Source organism: Pogona vitticeps, chromosome 5 (assembly GCF_051106095.1).
Source record: "Pogona vitticeps strain Pit_001003342236 chromosome 5, PviZW2.1, whole genome shotgun sequence".
NCBI lineage: Eukaryota > Metazoa > Chordata > Lepidosauria > Squamata > Agamidae > Pogona > Pogona vitticeps.
This window is the reverse complement of record NC_135787.1, coordinates 187,718,672-187,737,796: the sequence shown is the minus strand read 5'-3', so window position 1 is coordinate 187,737,796 and position 19,125 is coordinate 187,718,672. Positions and strand designations below refer to the sequence as shown.

General features: G+C 43.6%; 1 protein-coding gene and 1 long non-coding RNA gene across 43 annotated transcripts in view; both read left to right on the top strand.

The window, feature by feature from the left end:
• CELF2 (CUGBP Elav-like family member 2) overlaps positions 1–19,125 on the top strand; it is a 607,596-nt gene that overhangs the window by 463,242 nt on the left and 125,229 nt on the right. The gene's annotated exons all lie outside the window — the stretch shown is intronic.
• Positions 6,492–15,547, top strand: LOC144583176 (uncharacterized). Its single transcript, XR_013536824.1, has 2 exons — positions 6,492–8,471; positions 14,128–15,547. It is a non-coding gene; the product is annotated as an uncharacterized LOC144583176 (long non-coding RNA).

The window sequence follows — 19,125 nt, the reverse complement described above, 5'->3', positions numbered from 1 at the left end:
CATCAGGGTAGTAATACAGAAACAAGACAGGAGACATCCAGTCCAATTGAGTGTTGGGAGAGTGAGAACAGATCAAAGAAAATCTTTCTTTACCCAATCTGTGGAACTCCCTGCCACAGGATGTGGTGATGGCATCTGGCCTAGATGCCTTTAAAAGGGATTGGACAGATTCCTGGAGGAAAAGTCCATCGCAAGTTACAAGCCATGATGGGGATGTACAATCTCCAGGCTTTGAAGGAAGGGACTCCAAAATGCCAGATGCAGGGTAGGGGGATCAGGAGACAGGTCTCTAGTTGTCTCATGTGCTCTCAGAGGCATCTGATGGGGCCACTGTGATATCCAAGAAACTGAACTGGATGGGCCCTTGGCCTGATCCAGCAGGGCTCTTCTTATGTAAAACTGTGAAAAATAATGGCTAAAATCCTCCTGCTGTAACTTACACCACATAAAGCTAACGACAGCCACAGCAGTGGTGATTTTTTTGGAAACAGAACATTTCAAACTTATTTCCGTAAAACTCTAGAGGGTCCCATGGAATACCTTTCACTGTCAAGGTTGCATGGGGACTGCGGGACAGGAGGGGGAAGTCTTTAATTACTGAAAATTGCCGCCATCGGTAAAGTCCTCCCAAAGTCAGCGGTTTTCAGCAAGTAAAGATCTTCCCCTCCTGTTCTGCCAGCCCCACAGCTTCCTGACAATGAAGGGGATCCCAGAGGGTCATTCCAACTAAAGTAGGCTGTGGGATGTATTAGGAAGTCAAGGACACATAGAATACATGAAAAAAGTCATAATGTTGTATGTAAGCTTATAAAATAGGACTGTGGTATTCACAGGGGATTGGTTCCAAGCCCCACACATCCACGGATACAAAAAATGGTCTTTGTCTCCCTCTAGTGGCCAGTTCTTGAGAGAGGATTAGTCTGGGGTAAGGCCATAAAAGGCTTGCAAAAAACATCCAAGTTTTAATTTGTCTCCTAAAACCAAGGAGGAACGGGGCTAATCGCACATCACATGGGAGCAAATTCCAGAGTAATGCAGTTATCACAGAGAAGGCCTGGTTTGGCATGGCAGATTTCCAGGCCTTCCTCAGGATCCCCACTTGTAGCATGCCAGTATTTGAGGTCTGGGTGGGATGGGTAGACATTTTGAGGGAGAGCCGTTCAAACAGGTAGCAAGGGCCACCACCTACGTAGCCTGGATATGAACTGCCTCTTTTTTTGGCAGGCCCCTCCCTCGTGGTCTCCCTTGTGGTTGTGGAATGTGATTGTATCAGTGAAACGTATACATTATACTTAGATGGTGGTGGTGGGGTTAATATCTGGGCAATTATGTAGTACAAATCTCTTATGGACCAGTCTCTTGTGCAGTCACGGTTAGGGTGGATGAAGGAAGTCTTCAGACAAACTCTTCTGTTTGCTGAGACCCATGAAGAAGATAACAACTTGATAGGCTTTTAAAGGTCAGGGCGTATCAGCTGATCTACTTCTGTGTGTAAGGTGACTTCCTTGGCTGGTATGACCCATCTCTTTGCCAAGGCTTCCTAGCTGAGGTAAACAGACAACCGGTAGGAAGCTGTTGTAAGGCCATCGAGCCATCTAGCACGTTGTTGTCTGGTGGCAGCTCTCTAGGGTGCTGGGCGTCATCCTTCCCTGCAGATACCTGGTGGTCTCCTATCTAATTCCTAACAAAGCCCAACTCCACATCCCTACCAAGATCAAAAGGGATAGGAATGCTCAAGATGGCACGGTGGCAGAGTCTGGAATGGTTCCCACTTCAAGGCTCAGCCCCAAACATATGACCTTAAGAAGGGATCTGCCGGACCAGGTCAAGAGAGGATCTGGACAGCACTGGTTTTCAAGGAGCCAACATTGAGATGCATGAACATGAAACATGTGCGGATGACCATCTCAAAGAGGACCTGGATTCCCGAAAATGTGACAGCCAGTCATTACTGATGGTAGCTCTTACCCAGTAGCTCTTAGATCAGTCATGTTCTCAAGCAATTCCTGCCCTGCTGCCTGTATCAGCCAGTTCAGTGTCCCAAGGATAGAAGAACAGAACTTTTCCAGCCACCTCATTAGCATCATGACACATGTTATTAAAATTGTTCCTGCTAATGAGCGGATATTTGAGACAGCCACCCTTGGCGCCTGTGTCCCATGCCTTTGCAACATCAATGAGATTAGGAGCGGAAATGGGTAAACAATTTTGCAAGCATCAGAAATGGAAATGGCAAACGGGAGATTTGCCCTCCGATGACACTTGCCTTCTTTAATTATGCCTTCCACAAATTAGGGAATGGAAAAACCTATACGAGCCTGCCAGTGCGAGTTTTGAGAAGGATTTAATGACAAGATGCATGAAGGATGGCGAGGGCAATACGGAACGATAAACATCTTGTAGAAATGCTTTACAAGTGCAATTATAAGCTTTTTATGCCGATGCTCCCAAACAATGAGGTCTGGATATGTAACAAGGGAAGAAATAAATCATTCTTTATGGTTTGCATTTGAACTGATGGCCACCGTTAAACCACATCCCTTGCTTTCCATCAACACTAGAGGATGCTGCTGCTTGACCTGAATAGTGGAGTTCATTCAAAACAACAAAGACTCCCATGACATCATAAAGTCTAATGAACTTGTTATGACATAAGCAGAGTTCTATCCATGACTGTTCTCAGAATTTCATGCCAGCCAGAGGTTTGTAGTGCAAGAGAGAGAGAGAGAGAGGAGAGAGGAGAGGGGAGAGGGAGGCTTTCTAGTCTGGGACATCAAGTTTTTAAGCAACATATCCTAAGGAAGGAATGTAAATTATCATTTTTTTTCTTGTTCTCATTTGCCAGAAAGATAAATTGCAGAATATTTCCCCAGATAATGAGGGAGCTTCCCCCCCCCGTGTTCCTGAGAGTTCTTGCATTTTGCAAAAATGACTTTGCACAAATATTTAGGATAGCAGCCACCTTGCGGCATGGATGATTAAAAATCCAAAGCCGTGGTTGAGTTGTTTGCATCTGTTTGATCAATCAGGCAGCCTTTTAGTACTTGCTCTGTGTGTGCGCGCTTTATTTCATAAAGGGAAGATATTCTCGTTTTATTCAGACATTGGACGGAACTTTCAAAAACCTTGACACAAGAGGGGGGGGGACAACCCACTCTTTGTCTTGCTTCTGCACTCCAGACAAGAAATTTCATCGAGGTTGTCGAGAAACTCTCAAAATAGCCTGCCTCAAGGAAAACAAGGAACTGAATGAGTTTTCTTTATACTGCTATGTCAAGGTCAAGTATGGTGAGATCTTCTGGAGGTGACATCATTCTGCCTTGGCCACTCAGCCCATCAAGGCTGGTTTTTCTACCGCCTTGCAAGTCTCTATCTTTGATGCCGTTTGGTGAATAATTCTCTTCAAGCCTGCCAAAGGGATGTCTAGTTGCTTCTTGGACAAGAGGCTTCTAAGGAGGGCATGCCAGGTTGCCCGCCTGCTGTAACATGAGTGAATTAGGAGCTGGCAGCCTTCCATACGCATCGGCAATGAACCGGTGCCGCAGCATGGTGTGGAGGAACATTGTGCTGCTGGAGGTGCCATGCACAGGATGAGGAATGGAGTCTTGTTCGTGTTCATTTGTTAGACGCTGTTTAAGATCCCCTAGCGTTTTTCAAAAGGGCAGAGGTGTTAATCCCAGTCTCCTGCTTTAAATTCTATTTGGGATAATTAAATTCCGCTTCCCTTTGCTCTCTGATGAATCTAAGATGTCTGCCTCTATTCCAGCTTCTGAAAGCCTGTGTGGAAATGTGCGGGTCGCATGACATCAAGCACAGGAGGCTGGTCCATTACGGCACGCGGGGCAGTGCCTTCCCCCAGACCTGATGTTCAGAAAGAGAGATGTAGGTCACATATTTTCTCCCCAAAAGAGAATCGATTAGGGCTGTTTGGAAGGTGACTGAACAAATAGAAGTGAAAGCTCTTCAGTCCATTTAGATCAACATTGGGGGGGGGGGGGGTCTGGAACATTTGAAACGTGGAAACAATTCTTCACACACCGCCTTATAAGGTTTGTTATGCAACTTATCTAGTCCTGATTCAGCCTGTATTTCTCTCATATTGTAATTATAGGTAAAGGTAAAGGTTCCCTTGACTTTTAGTCCAGTTGTGTCCAACTCTAGGGGGCGGTACTCATCCCCGTCTCCAAGCTGTAGAGCCAGCATTTGTCCGAAGACAGTTTCTGTGGTCACGTGGCCAGCGCAACTAAACACAGAACGCCGTGACCTTCCCATCGAGGTGGTACCTATTTATTGACACACAGTTTTTACACGCTTTCGAACGGCTAGGTTGGCAGGAGCTGGGATAAGTGACGGGGGCTCACTCCGTCACATGGATTCGATCTTACGATGGCTGGTCTTCTGACCTTGCAGCACAGAGGCTTCAGAGGTTTAACCCACAGCACCACCGCATCCCAATATTGTGTTTATAGTCGTGGCCGAAAAAAGTTTGAGAATGGCTGATTTAAATGATAAATGATAAGGAGTTATACTAAAGAGCAATGTTGTCTCTCATTTTCAGCAAGTTCCAGCCCTCATATACATGACTCTGCCCCCGTGAGACTCCGCCCTCCTGCACATATGACTCCACCCACAATGGGAACCAAAGGGGCTGCAAACATTCGCTGTGGAGGCAGGGAAGGAGAGGAACGCTGCATGGGGGGAGTGCAACCGTGCAGCTTAGAGGGAACATTGCTAATGAATCCCAGAGGAGGGCGAAACCAGAATTACCCCCATCTGCTATTGCCTTGGGCTTCTCTTCCCTTGGGTAACCCTACCCAATGGAAGAGAAGCTTGGCGTGCTCTGGTCCGTGGGGTCACGAAGAGTCAAACACGACTTAACGAGTAAACAACCACAAACCAATGGGCCCCAGCAGCAACGACCAAGTGATTCCCCAGCAGAATGAGACCAGCCTTCCCATTAAGACCAGTGCAATAGCTGCCTCAGGCAGCAGATTTATGGGTGCTACAAAAGGGCAGCCAATTGTTAGTTACTTAACTGCTGGATGCTGTGCTTTGGGTATCTGGCTGCTGAGCCAGACATTGGAAGTTCAGTTTCCCCCTGTGCCTCCTTGGCAGGGCCTGGACGAAGTGATCCATATGGTCTCTTCCAGCCCTGCAGTTCTAAAATTATGATGATAATGATGGATTGATGTATGGTGGTTGTATTTTTTTACTGCTGACGGGTGTTGTGTGCACTAAGGCAACATGCCTGGTTTGTAGTACCTTTATTCGAGTAGGTGGGAAGGGTAGCATCTGTTGCTCTGCCCTAAGCAGCAAAATACCTCGGGCTGGCTCAGATCAGATTGGAACAGTCTGTTGTTTGTAGGACTGAATGGGCTGTTCCATGGCTTTCATGTTCTTCTTGGAAACCGAAGAATGCAGGGAACCTTTTCTAAAAGAAAATGTAAATTTTGATCGCGTGGCTCCAGAGGTAGTCTGAAAATGTACCAGCAAGTAAACCAGAGGCCTTAAAACAAGGACTTAAAGAATGAAGGTACAAGAATCTGCCTTTTTACATAGATAGACTAAGAGTAACTATTGTCATTATGCAAATGCAGGAGGAGGTGATGCTTTTATAGACCATGAAAGAAATTCAGTCTGCAAGCTTTCATGAATCAGGGCCCACTTCATCAGGCTTGTCCCAGTGTCTTGTCATTGGTGCAAAGACTTGGAGTCCCAAACGTTCATGGTAGATGGATTTTGCCAAGCGTGTTTCTTAGACAAAACTTAGGAAAGGGACAGCCTGCATTGGAGTTGTGGTTTTAAAGTTACAGCCAAGGAAGTTGTTGATTGGATATCACACCCCTGTTCTTCATACATAGAGCAGGCATCATGCATGTACCTTCCCCTTTGACCTTCCTTTCAAACTACCAGTTTCTGTTTGACTGGTAGAGATGGGTGTTAATCGGGCCAGCACCAATGGTTGGCCTGATTAACACCCAGCCCCACGTGGCTGACGTCCTCTTCAGCACCCCAATCGTGGCAGTAGCCCAGCTGCCACAGCCTTGCCTCCCTGCTCGCCGGGCCACTCCATGGCTGAGCAATGGGAGACTCGTCTTCCTGTTCCCTTGCCAGAGTGGTGGGCTTGCAGTGCGGCAGGGCTGCGGCAGCCACACTACTGCCATGATTAGGATGCTGAAGGTTATGCTGGCCACACGTGCTGCTTGCACTGCAGTAACTGGTCCAGTGGCTTCTCTGGCGGTGGGTATTAATCAGACCAGCCACCTGTGCCAGCGGGCTTTGTATTCACATACAAAGACAAAGCCCCCATCTCTAGAAGAGGGCAACACAAAAAACTGGGTGTCCTCCATCTAGGAACTGGGGCAAAAATTTAGTAAGTTAGGTTTAGCCAACTGGGGTCAAATTAAAGTCAAATTAACATTATCTAGTGGTTACAGTCCTGCTCCACTGATGTTGAGAGTCCATATGTCTTCTTGTTGGTGCAGTGGGGGTGGCTGTTCATGGTGTCTTCATGCTGTTGTCGTTAGGTGCTGTTGAAGCGACTCTGTAAATGAGCAACCTCCAAAAATGGCCTATCCTCAACCACCCTGCTCAGCTCTTGTAAATTTGTGCCTGTTAGGGAGTGAGTCCATCTCATATCTGGTCTTCCTTTTTTCCTGCTGCCTTCAACCTTTCCCAGCATTATTGTCTTTGCCAGAGAATCTTGCCTTCTCGTGATATGCCCAAAATAGGACAGCCTCAGTTTCAACATTTTTGCCTCTAGAGATAGTTCAGGCCTGATTTGCTCGAAGATCAACTGGTTTCTTTTTCTGGAAAACTGCAAAACTTTGCTCGAGCACCATGTTTCAAACAAACCACCTTTTTTCCTGTCAGCTTTCTTTACTGTCCAACTTTCACACCCATATGTGGTGATCAGGAATACAAGAGTGTGGATGATCTTGGTCTTGATCGCCAGTGATGATCTTTTCTAGTTCCTTCATTGCTGTCCTTCTTCATGTCAGCCGTTTTCTGATTTCTAAGCAGCAGTCTTCATTTGGAATCTTCCCCATCTTCATAAGATTATATGTTAGTAAATGTTTATGCACCTAATGCGAATCAAGGAGAATTTTATAAAACTGTCATTAAAGAGATGGAGAAGGTCAGAAAGGGATATGTTATTATGGCAGGAGATTTTAATATGGTTTTAGATAAGGTAAAGGATAAAACTATATGTAAAAAAGATGAGCTGAATAAAAGAAGTACCCTCTTGATTAAGATATTGAAAACTATGGATTTAAAAGATATATTCAGAGAATTGAAGGGAGATGAAAGAAGATTTATGTATTATTCCTCTGTACATAATAGTTATTCAAGAATAGATTTATTGTTTATATTTCAAAATTTAATTTCTAAAGTAGTAGATACAAATATTAATGTGATAAAAATAACAGATCATGTGTTGATGATGATGGAGATGAAAGTTAAGAAAGATTACAGAGAAGTTAGAAGATATAGAATAGATTCCAATATTTTTTCAGTGTACAGATGTAATGGTTAGAGCTAAGAAAGAATGGATGGAAATATGATCAATAAATAAAGCAGGTCAGAGTAAAATAGGAGTTATGGGACACTATGAAAGTAATTATGAGAGGAATTGCTATAAGAGAATCATGTAGAATTTAAAAAACTGAGAGAAGAAAATATAAAAAATAGAAGAATCATTAAAAGATTTAGAAAGTAAATACTTTATAGATAGATATAATAAGAAATTATTAGAGATTCAAGCTAAAAGGAGAGAGTTAGAAAGCATAGAGTTAGAAAAGGTCCAGAGGGATTTGATATAATTGAAGAGGAATTTTTTTCGAGTCTAGTAATGAAAGCTCAAGGCTTCTAGCTAGGGTAGCTGAAACTAAAATATCAAAAAACACAATTGGAGTGATCAGAGATAAAACAGGAAATAATTGGAGCCTAATGAAGAAAAAATTAATGATACTACAAGAATTTTACCAAAATGTATATAAAGGTAACAGTACATCGAAAGAAGATATAGAAAATAATATTAAAGAAAATGTAAAGAGTAAACTATTAGAGAATGATAAAAGAGAATTAGAAAAAGAGATAAAGGATGAAGAGATGACAGAGGTTATTAACAAACTATAAATGGTAAAACTGCAGGCTTTGATGGAATGGCATCAGAATGTTATAAAACTTTTAAATCAATACTGATCCCCAAGTTAAAAATACTTTATAATGGAATATTGGAAGGAGAGAAGATACCAGATTCTTGAAAATATTCATTAACAACTCTTATTCCAAAATCCAATAAAGATTTGACAGACTCAAGTTCGTATAGACCTATTTTATTATTAAATCAAGATGAAGATATTTACTGCAGTTTTGGCAAACAGAATGAACAAGTTTATTACAAAATATATTAAAGAGAATCAAAATGGTTTTTTTAAAGGAAGACGAATGGAAACTTTAACTAGGAGGTGTGACAAACCCAGACCTACTGGGATCTATCACACAGTTACTAAGCTGCCACCAACCATTCCCTATAATAAGTCACACAGACCAGGGATGGATTTTTAAACAACAAAAGAATAAGGTTTATTTTAAATACAAACAGGGTAAATAAAACAATCAGGTGAATAAAATAAAGTAACGTGGCTTATTCTCACACACACAAGCATACAGTTTGGTTCACCTAGAACCTTTAACTTAAAGCACAGACCCTGAACCCATCAGTTCTGGCTAACCCACAGACACCTGAACTTATCAGGTTGGTACTCTGACACACAGTAGTACCCTGTCAGACACCCAGACTCCCACAACAGCTTCTTCTTCCCCAGCTGCTGCTTCGTCCCAACCCAGTGTCTCACAGTCTGTCTCAGCATCCCTTCTTCACCACACAGGCATCACATATTTATACAGTACAGCCCCTCCTCCTGATGTCCCGCCTTCCACTCCCCATAGGATGGAACTTTCCCTCCAAACCCATGACAGACAGGTAACATCAGTGCTGTTATGTAACACCTCCCCTCTTTATAAGTTGTTTTGTAGGGGGAAAGCTAAGGTGCTTTTCACCAAAAAACAACCTGTATAAAATATACAAAAACAGTTATACATACCATATATTATACATACTCATACTTACACTCTAAGTTAAACATAGCAAATAGGCATTTCAAACATTTACCATATGCATTACATCAATTTTACCTTTATTAATACAAACCAATTTAAAACCAGGTACATTTTAACTTTTTGTCTTCATTATATACATATAGTCCATGTTCTTTCGCCGTCTTCAGTCTTCAGGTCTTCTTGATAAGGCGTCAGCAACACAGTTCACTGACCCTCTGACCACCTTCACTTCAAAGTCATAGTCCTGTAAGTTCAAAGCCCACCTCATAAGTTTGCTATTGTGGGTTTTCATTGTCTTTAACCATTGCAATGGTGAATGGTCAGTACACAGAACAAAATGTCTTCCCCAGATGTAAGGCTTGGCCTTCTGGATCGCGTAGACTATGGCCAAACACTCCTTCTCCACGGTTGCCAAATGTCTCTCACCTTTTTGAAGTTTCCTACTCAGGTAGGACACTGGATGCTGGTCACCATTCTCATCCTCTTGGCACAGAACTGCTCCTACCCCGCTGTTAGACGCATCGGTGTAGATGATAAACTCCCGGTCGAAGTCTGGAGCACGCAGGACAGGATAGTTGATTAACGCCTCCTTCAACCTCTGGAACGCCGCCTCACAGTCGCTGGTCCACGGGATGCGGTCATCAGCCGTCTTCCTCGTCAGATCGGTCAGCGGAGCCGCAATCTCGCTAAACCTCGGGATGAACTTTCTGTAGTAGCCCACCAACCCAAGAAATGATTTGACCTTTTTCTTGGTGTTGGGTCTAGGCCAATCACGAACAGCTTCTATTTTGGCCTCCAGGGGTTTTATCATTCCTCCCCCTACCATGTGACCCAAGTATTTTATTTCTGGGCTACCCAGCTGACACTTGCTGGCCTTTACTGTTAGCCCTGCTGCACTTAACCTCTGCAGCACTAACTCCAGGTGTATCAGGTGATCTTCCCAGGTATTACTGAAGATCCCTATGTCATCAATGTAGGCCACTGTAAAGTCACTGAGCCCTGCCAAGGTCTGGTCCATCAGCCTTTGGAATGTGGCTGGTGCATTTCTGAGACCAAAGCTCAGGACTCGAAACTCATAGAGACCAAAAGGGCTGCAAAAGGCAGTTTTTTCTTGATCCCTGGGATCAATTCTTAATTGCCAATATCCCTTTACCAGGTCCAATGATGAGATGAACCGACAACCCCCTATGGTTTCAATCAGGTTGTCTAGCCTGGGCATTGGGTAGGCATCAGGAGTGGTTACACGGTTTAATTTCCTGTAATCGACACAAAACCTAATGCTCCCATCAGGCTTGTCCACAAGGACTATCGGAGAGGACCAAGGACTAGAAGAGGGGACGATTATGTTCTCCCTAAGCATTTCGTCCAGCTCCTTCCGCACCTTGTCCCTATAGGGTCCCGTTACTCGGTATGGGGATACTGCCTGCGGGGGTGCATCCCCTGTGTGGATCCGATGCATCACTCCCTTCACTATCCCCGGCTTGTTGGAAAACACCTGTTGATATTTACTAAGCAGCATTTTTAGTTCTTGCTGCTGGTCTTGGGTGAGTGCAGGACTGATCTTTACCTCCTCTGGGTTGTATTTTACTTCCCCTCTACCCTCCCAGAAGGGTAATTCAGCTTCCTCACTCTCAGCTGCTTTTATCGCGAATAAAACCCTCTGTTCCCCTCTGTAGTAGGGTTTTAGGGCATTCACGTGAACCACCCTCCTTGCTTGGTTCTCCTCTTGCTCTATTAGGTAGTTCAGGTCTGACATCTTGGAAATGACCCTATATGGTCCTGCCCATTTGAGCTGCAGTTTGTTCTCTCTGCAGGGCCTAAGCCAAAGCACTTCCTCCCCTGGGTCAAAGTGCCTCTCTCTAGCTTTGTGGTCATACCATGTTTTCTGTCTGACCTTCTGAGCTTGCAGGTTTTCTGCTGCCAGCTCTAGATTTCTCCTTAGGTCATTCATCAAGGTGTCTATGTCAGTCACAACGTCTTGTGGGTCATCCTGGGTGATCTGCTCCCAATTCTGTTTGATCAAATCAAGGGGCCCTTTCACCCCTAAGTGTGCAGCAAACATGTCAGAGTGACCCCTTTGTAAGATCATGGGGCGATACTTTTCAGGTACCACCAGCTGACTTCTGATCCCATCTCCCCCTTTTGAGATATTCCTCAGGGTTTCTCTATATAAAATCCCCTTTTTCTCCAGAAATCTCACTGGGGTCTCAGGTGTTAGCTGGGCGTCAGTCACCTGTTCAAAACACTTTTGGAGAGTGGCGTCTGCCTTTTGCTCCTGTCCAAATCTGCTGTCTGTGGTTAAGGTTTCCACCACAGCTTCTGAACTTCCCCCACCTGCTTCCGTCTCTGGCTCATCATTACCCCCCTGAACTGTCCCTGTGGTGGCTTGTGAGCGTGTAATCACTAGCACCCGTTTCACATGTTCAGCCAGGTCATTTCCCACGAGCACGGCTGCTGGCAGAGTAGATGAAATCGCTATCCGCCAATCTCCCCTCCAGCCTTGAAAGTTGACAGGTACCTCTGCTACTGGCAGAGAGATTATCTGCCCCTCAATCCCTGCCACCTTCATGCTCTCATTTGGGATTATAAACTCCCTCGGGATGATATCTGGATGGCACAGGGTTACCTGGGAACAAGTGTCCCGCAGCCCCCTATACTGACGGTCAAGTATTCCTACGTCCACCCCGGCTGTCTCAAACAACTGAGAATCTGTTTTTACCAGCAAGCAGCGCTTTACCTCCCCAAGAGGACCATTTTCCTCAGCCTGATCAGCAGAGGTAGCTGTTCCAGACTGAGTAGTCATGGCAACAGGCTCCCTCTGTGACAATGAGCTTTGCTCTTTCTGGACACAGAACACAGCTTTTGGCTTGGTCCCACTAGAATTCTGAGGCACCATTCCTTTTAGCTGCTTTAATTTCTCACACTCTGAGATTAGATGACCCTTTCCCTGACAGAAATAGCATTTTCTAGTGTATTTGGATTCTCTCTCCTCTGGTTTCGGTTTTCCCTCCAAATTCTGAGGGCTTGGTTTCATGCCTGAGGGCTTCCCTTCACCATGGGCCCCTCCCCCTTGCTGGCTTTTCCCTGGTCCCTGAGAGTACTTGCTGTAGGTTTCTTTGGGTTTACCTACAGATTTCCCCTCACCCAAGGGCTTTCTTATTTGGGAGATAAAATCCGCGATTTCTGCGGCTGCTGCCACAGATTTCGGTTTCCTTTCCCTCACCTGGAATTTCAATTCCCCCTGCAGGACTGAATAGAACTGTTCCAGGGCTATCAAATCTTTAAGCTGCTCATAGGTCTCTATTCCCTCCTGCGATAGCCATTTCTCAAGCAGCCTCACCAGTTGGGCCCCCACTTGGGTGAAAGTCTGTTCTGGCTTCTTGGTAAGGGACCTGAATCTTTGTCTCAGCTGCTCTGCATTTATCCCATGTCTTGCAAACACCAGTTTTTTAAACTCTGCAAAATCTTTCATCAATTCCTCAGGCATCTCGGCATAAACCTCAGCCAGGCTACCACTGATTAAAGACCGCATGATGGTCATCTTCTCAGTTTCCCTCACTGAGAAGTCCACAAACGCTCTTTCCACTAAGGAAAAGAACACCTCAGGACAATCTCCCTTGTGGTACACAGGGAATTTCTTCAGGTCAGCCTTAGACAGTTGGCCTCCCTCAGAATCCCTATTATTATTATTGTTCTGGTTCATCATTTCCAGTTTTCTTAACTCATACGCCATCCTTTCTTTTTCCAGAGCAATTTTCTCTCTCTCCATTCTTTCTTCCCTCTCCATTCTCTCTCTCTCTCGCTCTAATTCAAATGCCATTTTCTCTCTCTCTAATCTTTCCTCCATTTCCCTCACCCTCAGTTCATGCTGTTGGGCTAGGATCAATTTTCTAAGTTCTGGGTTCTGCTCTCCTGTGCTGTCACCTTGCACTGAGCCAAATTCATCCTCAGAACCTTGGTCAATCTGGGGGTCTTTCACTTCACTCATGTCTGCTACTTGGCTTCGAGTCAAGGGCATACCCCCCCTCAGAACAGGCTGCTTTAAAAAGTCAAGCCTCAAAATAAAACGACCACTTTTTTTCCTTCTTGCCTCAGAACCCAGCTCTCCCTAGAGACTGCTGCTGTTCTTCAGCACTACTTGCAACAGTATCGAGTCAGAGCCTACCCCCCTCTGCTGGGCCTCTCAGCTGGCAAGCTAGCTCGCTGTTGCTACGCAGTTTTGCCTCAGCGTTTTCCCGCCAACACTAGGCTGCCTCAGAGCACCTTAATCTAAGTCTCCCCAGTTGGCACGTTCTTCTACTAGCGCACCTCCCCGTGAGGTACACCTAGAAGATTACCTACGCGCCTCAGACTGTCCCTGACTAGACCCCCCTTGCTCTGGGCACACTTGCCAAGGCTTTGCTGGACCGCTGGACAACTGGACCAGTCGTATCCCACACGCTGGACACCAATCAATGTGACAAACCCAGACCTACTGGGATCTATCACACAGTTACTAAGCTGCCACCAACCATTCCCTATAATAAGTCACACAGACCAGGGATGGATTTTTAAACAACAAAAGAATAAGGTTTATTTTAAATACAAACAGGGTAAATAAAACAATCAGGTGAATAAAATAAAGTAACGTGGCTTATTCTCACACACACAAGCATACAGTTTGGTTCACCTAGAACCTTTAACTTAAAGCACAGACCCTGAACCCATCAGTTCTGGCTAACCCACAGACACCTGAACTTATCAGGTTGGTACTCTGACACACAGTAGTACCCTGTCAGACACCCAGACTCCCACAACAGCTTCTTCTTCCCCAGCTGCTGCTTCGTCCCAACCCAGTGTCTCACGGTCTGTCTCAGCATCCCTTCTTCACCACACAGGCATCACATATTTATACAGTACAGCCCCTCCTCCTGATGTCCCGCCTTCCACTCCCCATAGGATGGAACTTTCCCTCCAAACCCATGACAGACAGGTAACATCAGTGCTGTTATGTAACAGGAGGGTTTTGAATATTATATATAATATAGAAAAAGATAAATCAAAGGCAGGTATTTTATTATTAGATTTTTTAAGGCATTTGATTGTTTAGAATGGCCAACATTAAAGTTCCTTTTAAAGGGTTGGGGTTTTGGAAAAAATTTAGGGGGGTAATAGACCAATTAAATTTGGAGAACACTTCTGCAGTAATTGTTAATGGTGGGATGACAGAGCAGATAGCTCTAGGCTGAGGCACCAGACAAGGTTGCCCTCTTTCTCCAGTTCTGTTTTGTTTGATTATTGAAATGTTAGCAAATGCAATAAGGAATGACAATTTAATTGAAGGCATGGGTGAAAATAATAAAATAAAGATTAATGTATTTGCTGATGATTCCCTATTGACAGTGAAAACCCCATTAGAAAGTATAGACAGAATTAAAATTTATTTAGATAAATTTGAAAAAATAATTGTCTTATGTGTAAATTGGCAATTTATGTCAGTGAGAATAAGAGAGAAAAAATTCAAATTGGGTTAAAGATGGTATTTGAAACTGACAAAATTGAATAAAATTAACACTCGTTATCTGAATGTCGGAAATGTGAGAAGGAAATTGGTACATACAGTGGTGCCTCACTTAACGAGCGCTCCGTTTAATAACGAATCTGCATAGCAATGTCACAATTGTGATTGCAAAAGCTATCGCATTGCGATGTTTATATAGGGAAAAACTCGCATTGCGATGATCGGTAAGTGTTTTGCTTACCGATCTTTACATTGCGATGTTTACAGAACAGCTGATCGGCGGTTCCAAAATAGCCACCGGATGCCCAAGTTTAATGCGTTCCTATGGGGTTTTTCGATCCGTTTAGCGATGTTTCTGCATAGCGACGATTAATCCGGAACGGATTAACGTCGCTATGCGGGGCACCACTGTACTTTCATTTGTGGTGGGAATGTGAAAAAGTACAAAGATTTTGGAAACTAATCTTTAAAGAACTACAAGACATATGTGAAAAAGATATAGAATTTAATCCTGAGATAATTCTGTTATCAATATTTGAGAATGTGGAATATGATAAGATGAATAGAAAATTGATTACCAATTTATCAACAGCAGCTAGATTAATAATAGCTAGGAATCAGAAATCAAAGTCTGAATAAAAAAATTTTAAAAGGAACTCTAAAAAAAAGGTCACAACATCATTCTGTTTTTAAGCATCTTGTAAATGCACAGACTAGGCAGAGTTAAAAGAGACAGAATGGTACATTTTTAAAAGACTTCCAGACAGATAACTGCAGGCAAAAACAAAAAAAAAACCCTTAAGAAAATGTGAACAAAGTGAAGTTTCCTTTGTATTTGAGTCTTAACCAGCACTGAGCCGAATATCAAAGTGGTATCAAAGGCAAGCTGCCCATTAATTAATTCGAACCAACTCCACAAAACAATTCCAGGTCCTTGCTGATATCTGATTCCGACAACTGCCTAATCTTGGCAAGCTGTCATTAAGGGTGGCATTAAACCTACCAGCAATCAATCCTTGGGCTGTCATCTCTATTGTAACTCAGAGATGGGCTATCGCGAATTGTAAAGAAGGAAGAAAAACTAAACCATGAAGTGTGTTGTTGGTCTTCGTGTTTTTCCCCCTTCTGAGAAACAGAATGGGTGGGTGGCACAAACAATTTGTCACTGGATCTCGCCAACGGATCGGCCTCTGTCATATCCATTGGAACACAGGTCTGCTGAACTGCCTCCCTGCTTTTCAGCTACAAAAGGCACTTGTTGCAATGATTAAGTTTCTTGTATAATGACAGCAAAGGAGCTGGGCAGCAGAAGAATAAGAACCAAGTGAAACATGATGTGTCTCAAATGTGTCTCTCCTCTCCCCTCATCAGCCATGATTTTAACAAACTAAATAATTCTTGTATTCTCGAAGGTTGTGGTAGGTTTTTCACGCTGTTTGGCTGATGTTCTGGAGGTTTTTCTTCCTAACGTTTCGCCAGTCTCTGTGGCCGGCATCTTCAGAGGACAGGAGTTAGAACTCTCTCTGTGTTCTTCTTTTTACTACTTATAATCCCATGTCTTCAGGTCAAGTTTTTAAGCACATTGTTTTGTGATTCAGCATTGTAACTTCTTTTTACTTTTGTCTGACCAACTGTTTTTGCTGGTCTACTGAGACACAGAGTTCCCAATGGAGTGCCATGGATAGAGTGATGGACCAGCACTCTGGAGAAGAGTTTGAGCCCCCACTTGGCCATGGAAACTCACTGGGGGGAGTGGCAATGGGGAAACCACTCCTTAAAAATCTCACTTACCTTGGAAGTCCTATTTGGAGCACTACAAGTCAGTTCTGACTTGATGACACAGAACACACAGACATTTTTAATAAGGGGAATTCTTGGGGAACCTACCTAATTTTGGGCCTATCTATATACTGTATAGGCTTTCTTATATTTATATAACTGCTCTGCTTTTTGCTGTGTGAATACACAAAACTCAACAACATCAGGCAGACCCTTGTTCAAAAAGCATGTGGAATGCAATGAAGGAAATAAAAACATAGTCTCTTAATTCAGAATGAAATGATGATAGTCCAAAACAGAAAAAAGCCCAGCAGCCTTTTGGAAAAATTAGACAAAATCAAGACTGAAAAAGTTCAGGACTGCAGACATTGTAAGGAGTGTTTTCAAGGTCTCTTACCCCAACAGTAGGCACAGAAATATTAGATTAGATTAGGCATCCTTCGGTCTTGAGAGACTATGGTAACCTGGTCTGTATGGAGGACTTGGAACAGCGTCTAGTGTGGCAGAGAAGGCCAATTCGGGAGTGTGAATCCCTTCCACACTGAAGACAAATCCAATCTGTCCCCTGTCCATCTCTGTGATTTTGCTGCTTTCGGGACTGCCTATATGAGTCTGATTCTTTTTTGAGATCTATTCATAGTTTATAATTGCCCCCTGGGCATTTGTTTTGGTCCATCATGTAATGATTGTTAGCAATCCTTGTTGTCAAAAGGATTCTGTACTCATTTAATGACATCTTTTGTTTTGTTTAGTCGTTAAGTCATGTCCGATTCTTCATGACCCCATGGGCCAGAGCACGCCAGGCCCTCCTGTCTTCCACTGCCTCCCAGAGTTGGGTCAAATTCATGATGGTAGCTTCTATGACACTGTCCAACCATCTCGTCCTCGGTCGTCCCCTTCTCCTCTTGCCTTCACATTTCCCCAACATCAGGGTCTTTTCCAAGGAGTCCTCTCTTCTCATGAGATGGCCAAAGTATTGGAGCCTCAGCTTCAGGATCTGTCCTTCCAGTGAGCACTCAGGGTTGATTTCCTTCAGAATGGATAGGTTTGTTCTTCTTGCAGTCCAGGGGACTCTCAAGAATCTCCTCCAGCACCACAAAGCAATTTAATGATGCACAGTAAACCAAAATCCGTTTAATATCTTATTTTCATCATATGACGTAGTTGCTGTTTTTGCGGTACTGAACCCAACGATGGTTTTCATGTCTGAGGCCACATTTCTTTCATTTAAATTTCTGTTTAATTGCACGTTACCTTTCCTTTTAGTTCCCCTATTGATTTCTATAGCAATATCCCTTTGTGTCTTCTGTTTCCTAGTGTAGCATTTTCAGCTCAAATGCCATGAGGGTTGCCATGAGGGCATGAGACCTGCCAAATGAGGACATCAAACCCACCAAATTGTAGAAGGGGTAGGTGTTGACTCTTGATTTTAGAGGCCATTTTTTCAAAAGGAAGGGCAGTTGAACTTCTGGGTCACTCAGTGGATTAGAGGGTTCAATTCCCCCACTGGTGCTTCTTGAGAGGGACAGGACTCCATGATCCACCGGGTCCCTTCCAGCTCTGCAGTTCTAAGATGATGATGATGATGATGATACTGTCATATAAACTTTCTGGAGACACTATCAACTAAATTAGCTGAAATTTGGAGTTTTTGTATTCCCCCCACAAATGGCATAAAATTTGAAGTCAAATCCCAGGTAGCCGGCTCAAGGTTGACTCAGCCTTCCATCCTTCCGAGGTCGGTAAAATGAGTACCCAGCTTGCTGGGGGGGGGTCAATGTGTAGCCTGTATAATTAAAATTGTAAACCGCCCAGAGAGTGCTTGTAGCGCTATGGGGCGGTATACAAGTCCAATAAATAAATAAATAAATAAATAAATAAATAAATAAATAAATAAATACATACATACATACATACATACATACATACATACATACATACATACATACATACATAAATAAATAAATAAATAAATAAATAAATAAATAAATAAATAAATAAATAAATAAGGACGGGACATTTTCCAGTGAAAGATGCCCAGTTCCTAGCTGCCAGGAGGGATGCAATGTTGAGGTGGGAATCTTCCCTGCAGTCTGTATGACCCACTTGTTCTTTCAGTCCAAAGACCAGCCTAGATACAACTACGTGGGAGTGGCAAAAACCCAGCAGAGGCAAATTAATCTGGACAACGGCAGATCATCCCTCTGGTCTTCTTAATTAAAAATCTCAGTCTGTATCTGCAGACATGCTCCACGGAACTGATACCCTGGTGTTGAGTTGTCATGGCCAGCATTTCGCCTTCTTTTCCCCCACCTTTGAGAGATCTAGATCTCAGAGAACAGCTTTTGATTCTGTCCTGACGCATCATGTGCGCAAGGTATCCTCTTGAGGGCAGCATAATTATTTTGCTGCCGACCATGACAGCCACTCGGAGCCGAGACCTTGCTAGAATCTTGCGGTGCGACATCTGTTCAGTTTGGAGCTTTTTATTAAAACCGAAGTGATGACACGCCCTGTAGAGAAAGCACAGCTATACAGACGTACAGCTACAGAGAAGTAAGTGTGTTGATGTCATCTGCCCTTTCTGACAGGGCTGTGAATTTATACCACAAAATCACACTCTAATGAAGAAACAGTAGCTGTCATTAACCGTGCTTGGCCAATGTGCCATTATTTAAGAGTTCCAGAGAAAAACAAGCTTCAGATTCATTGAAAGATAA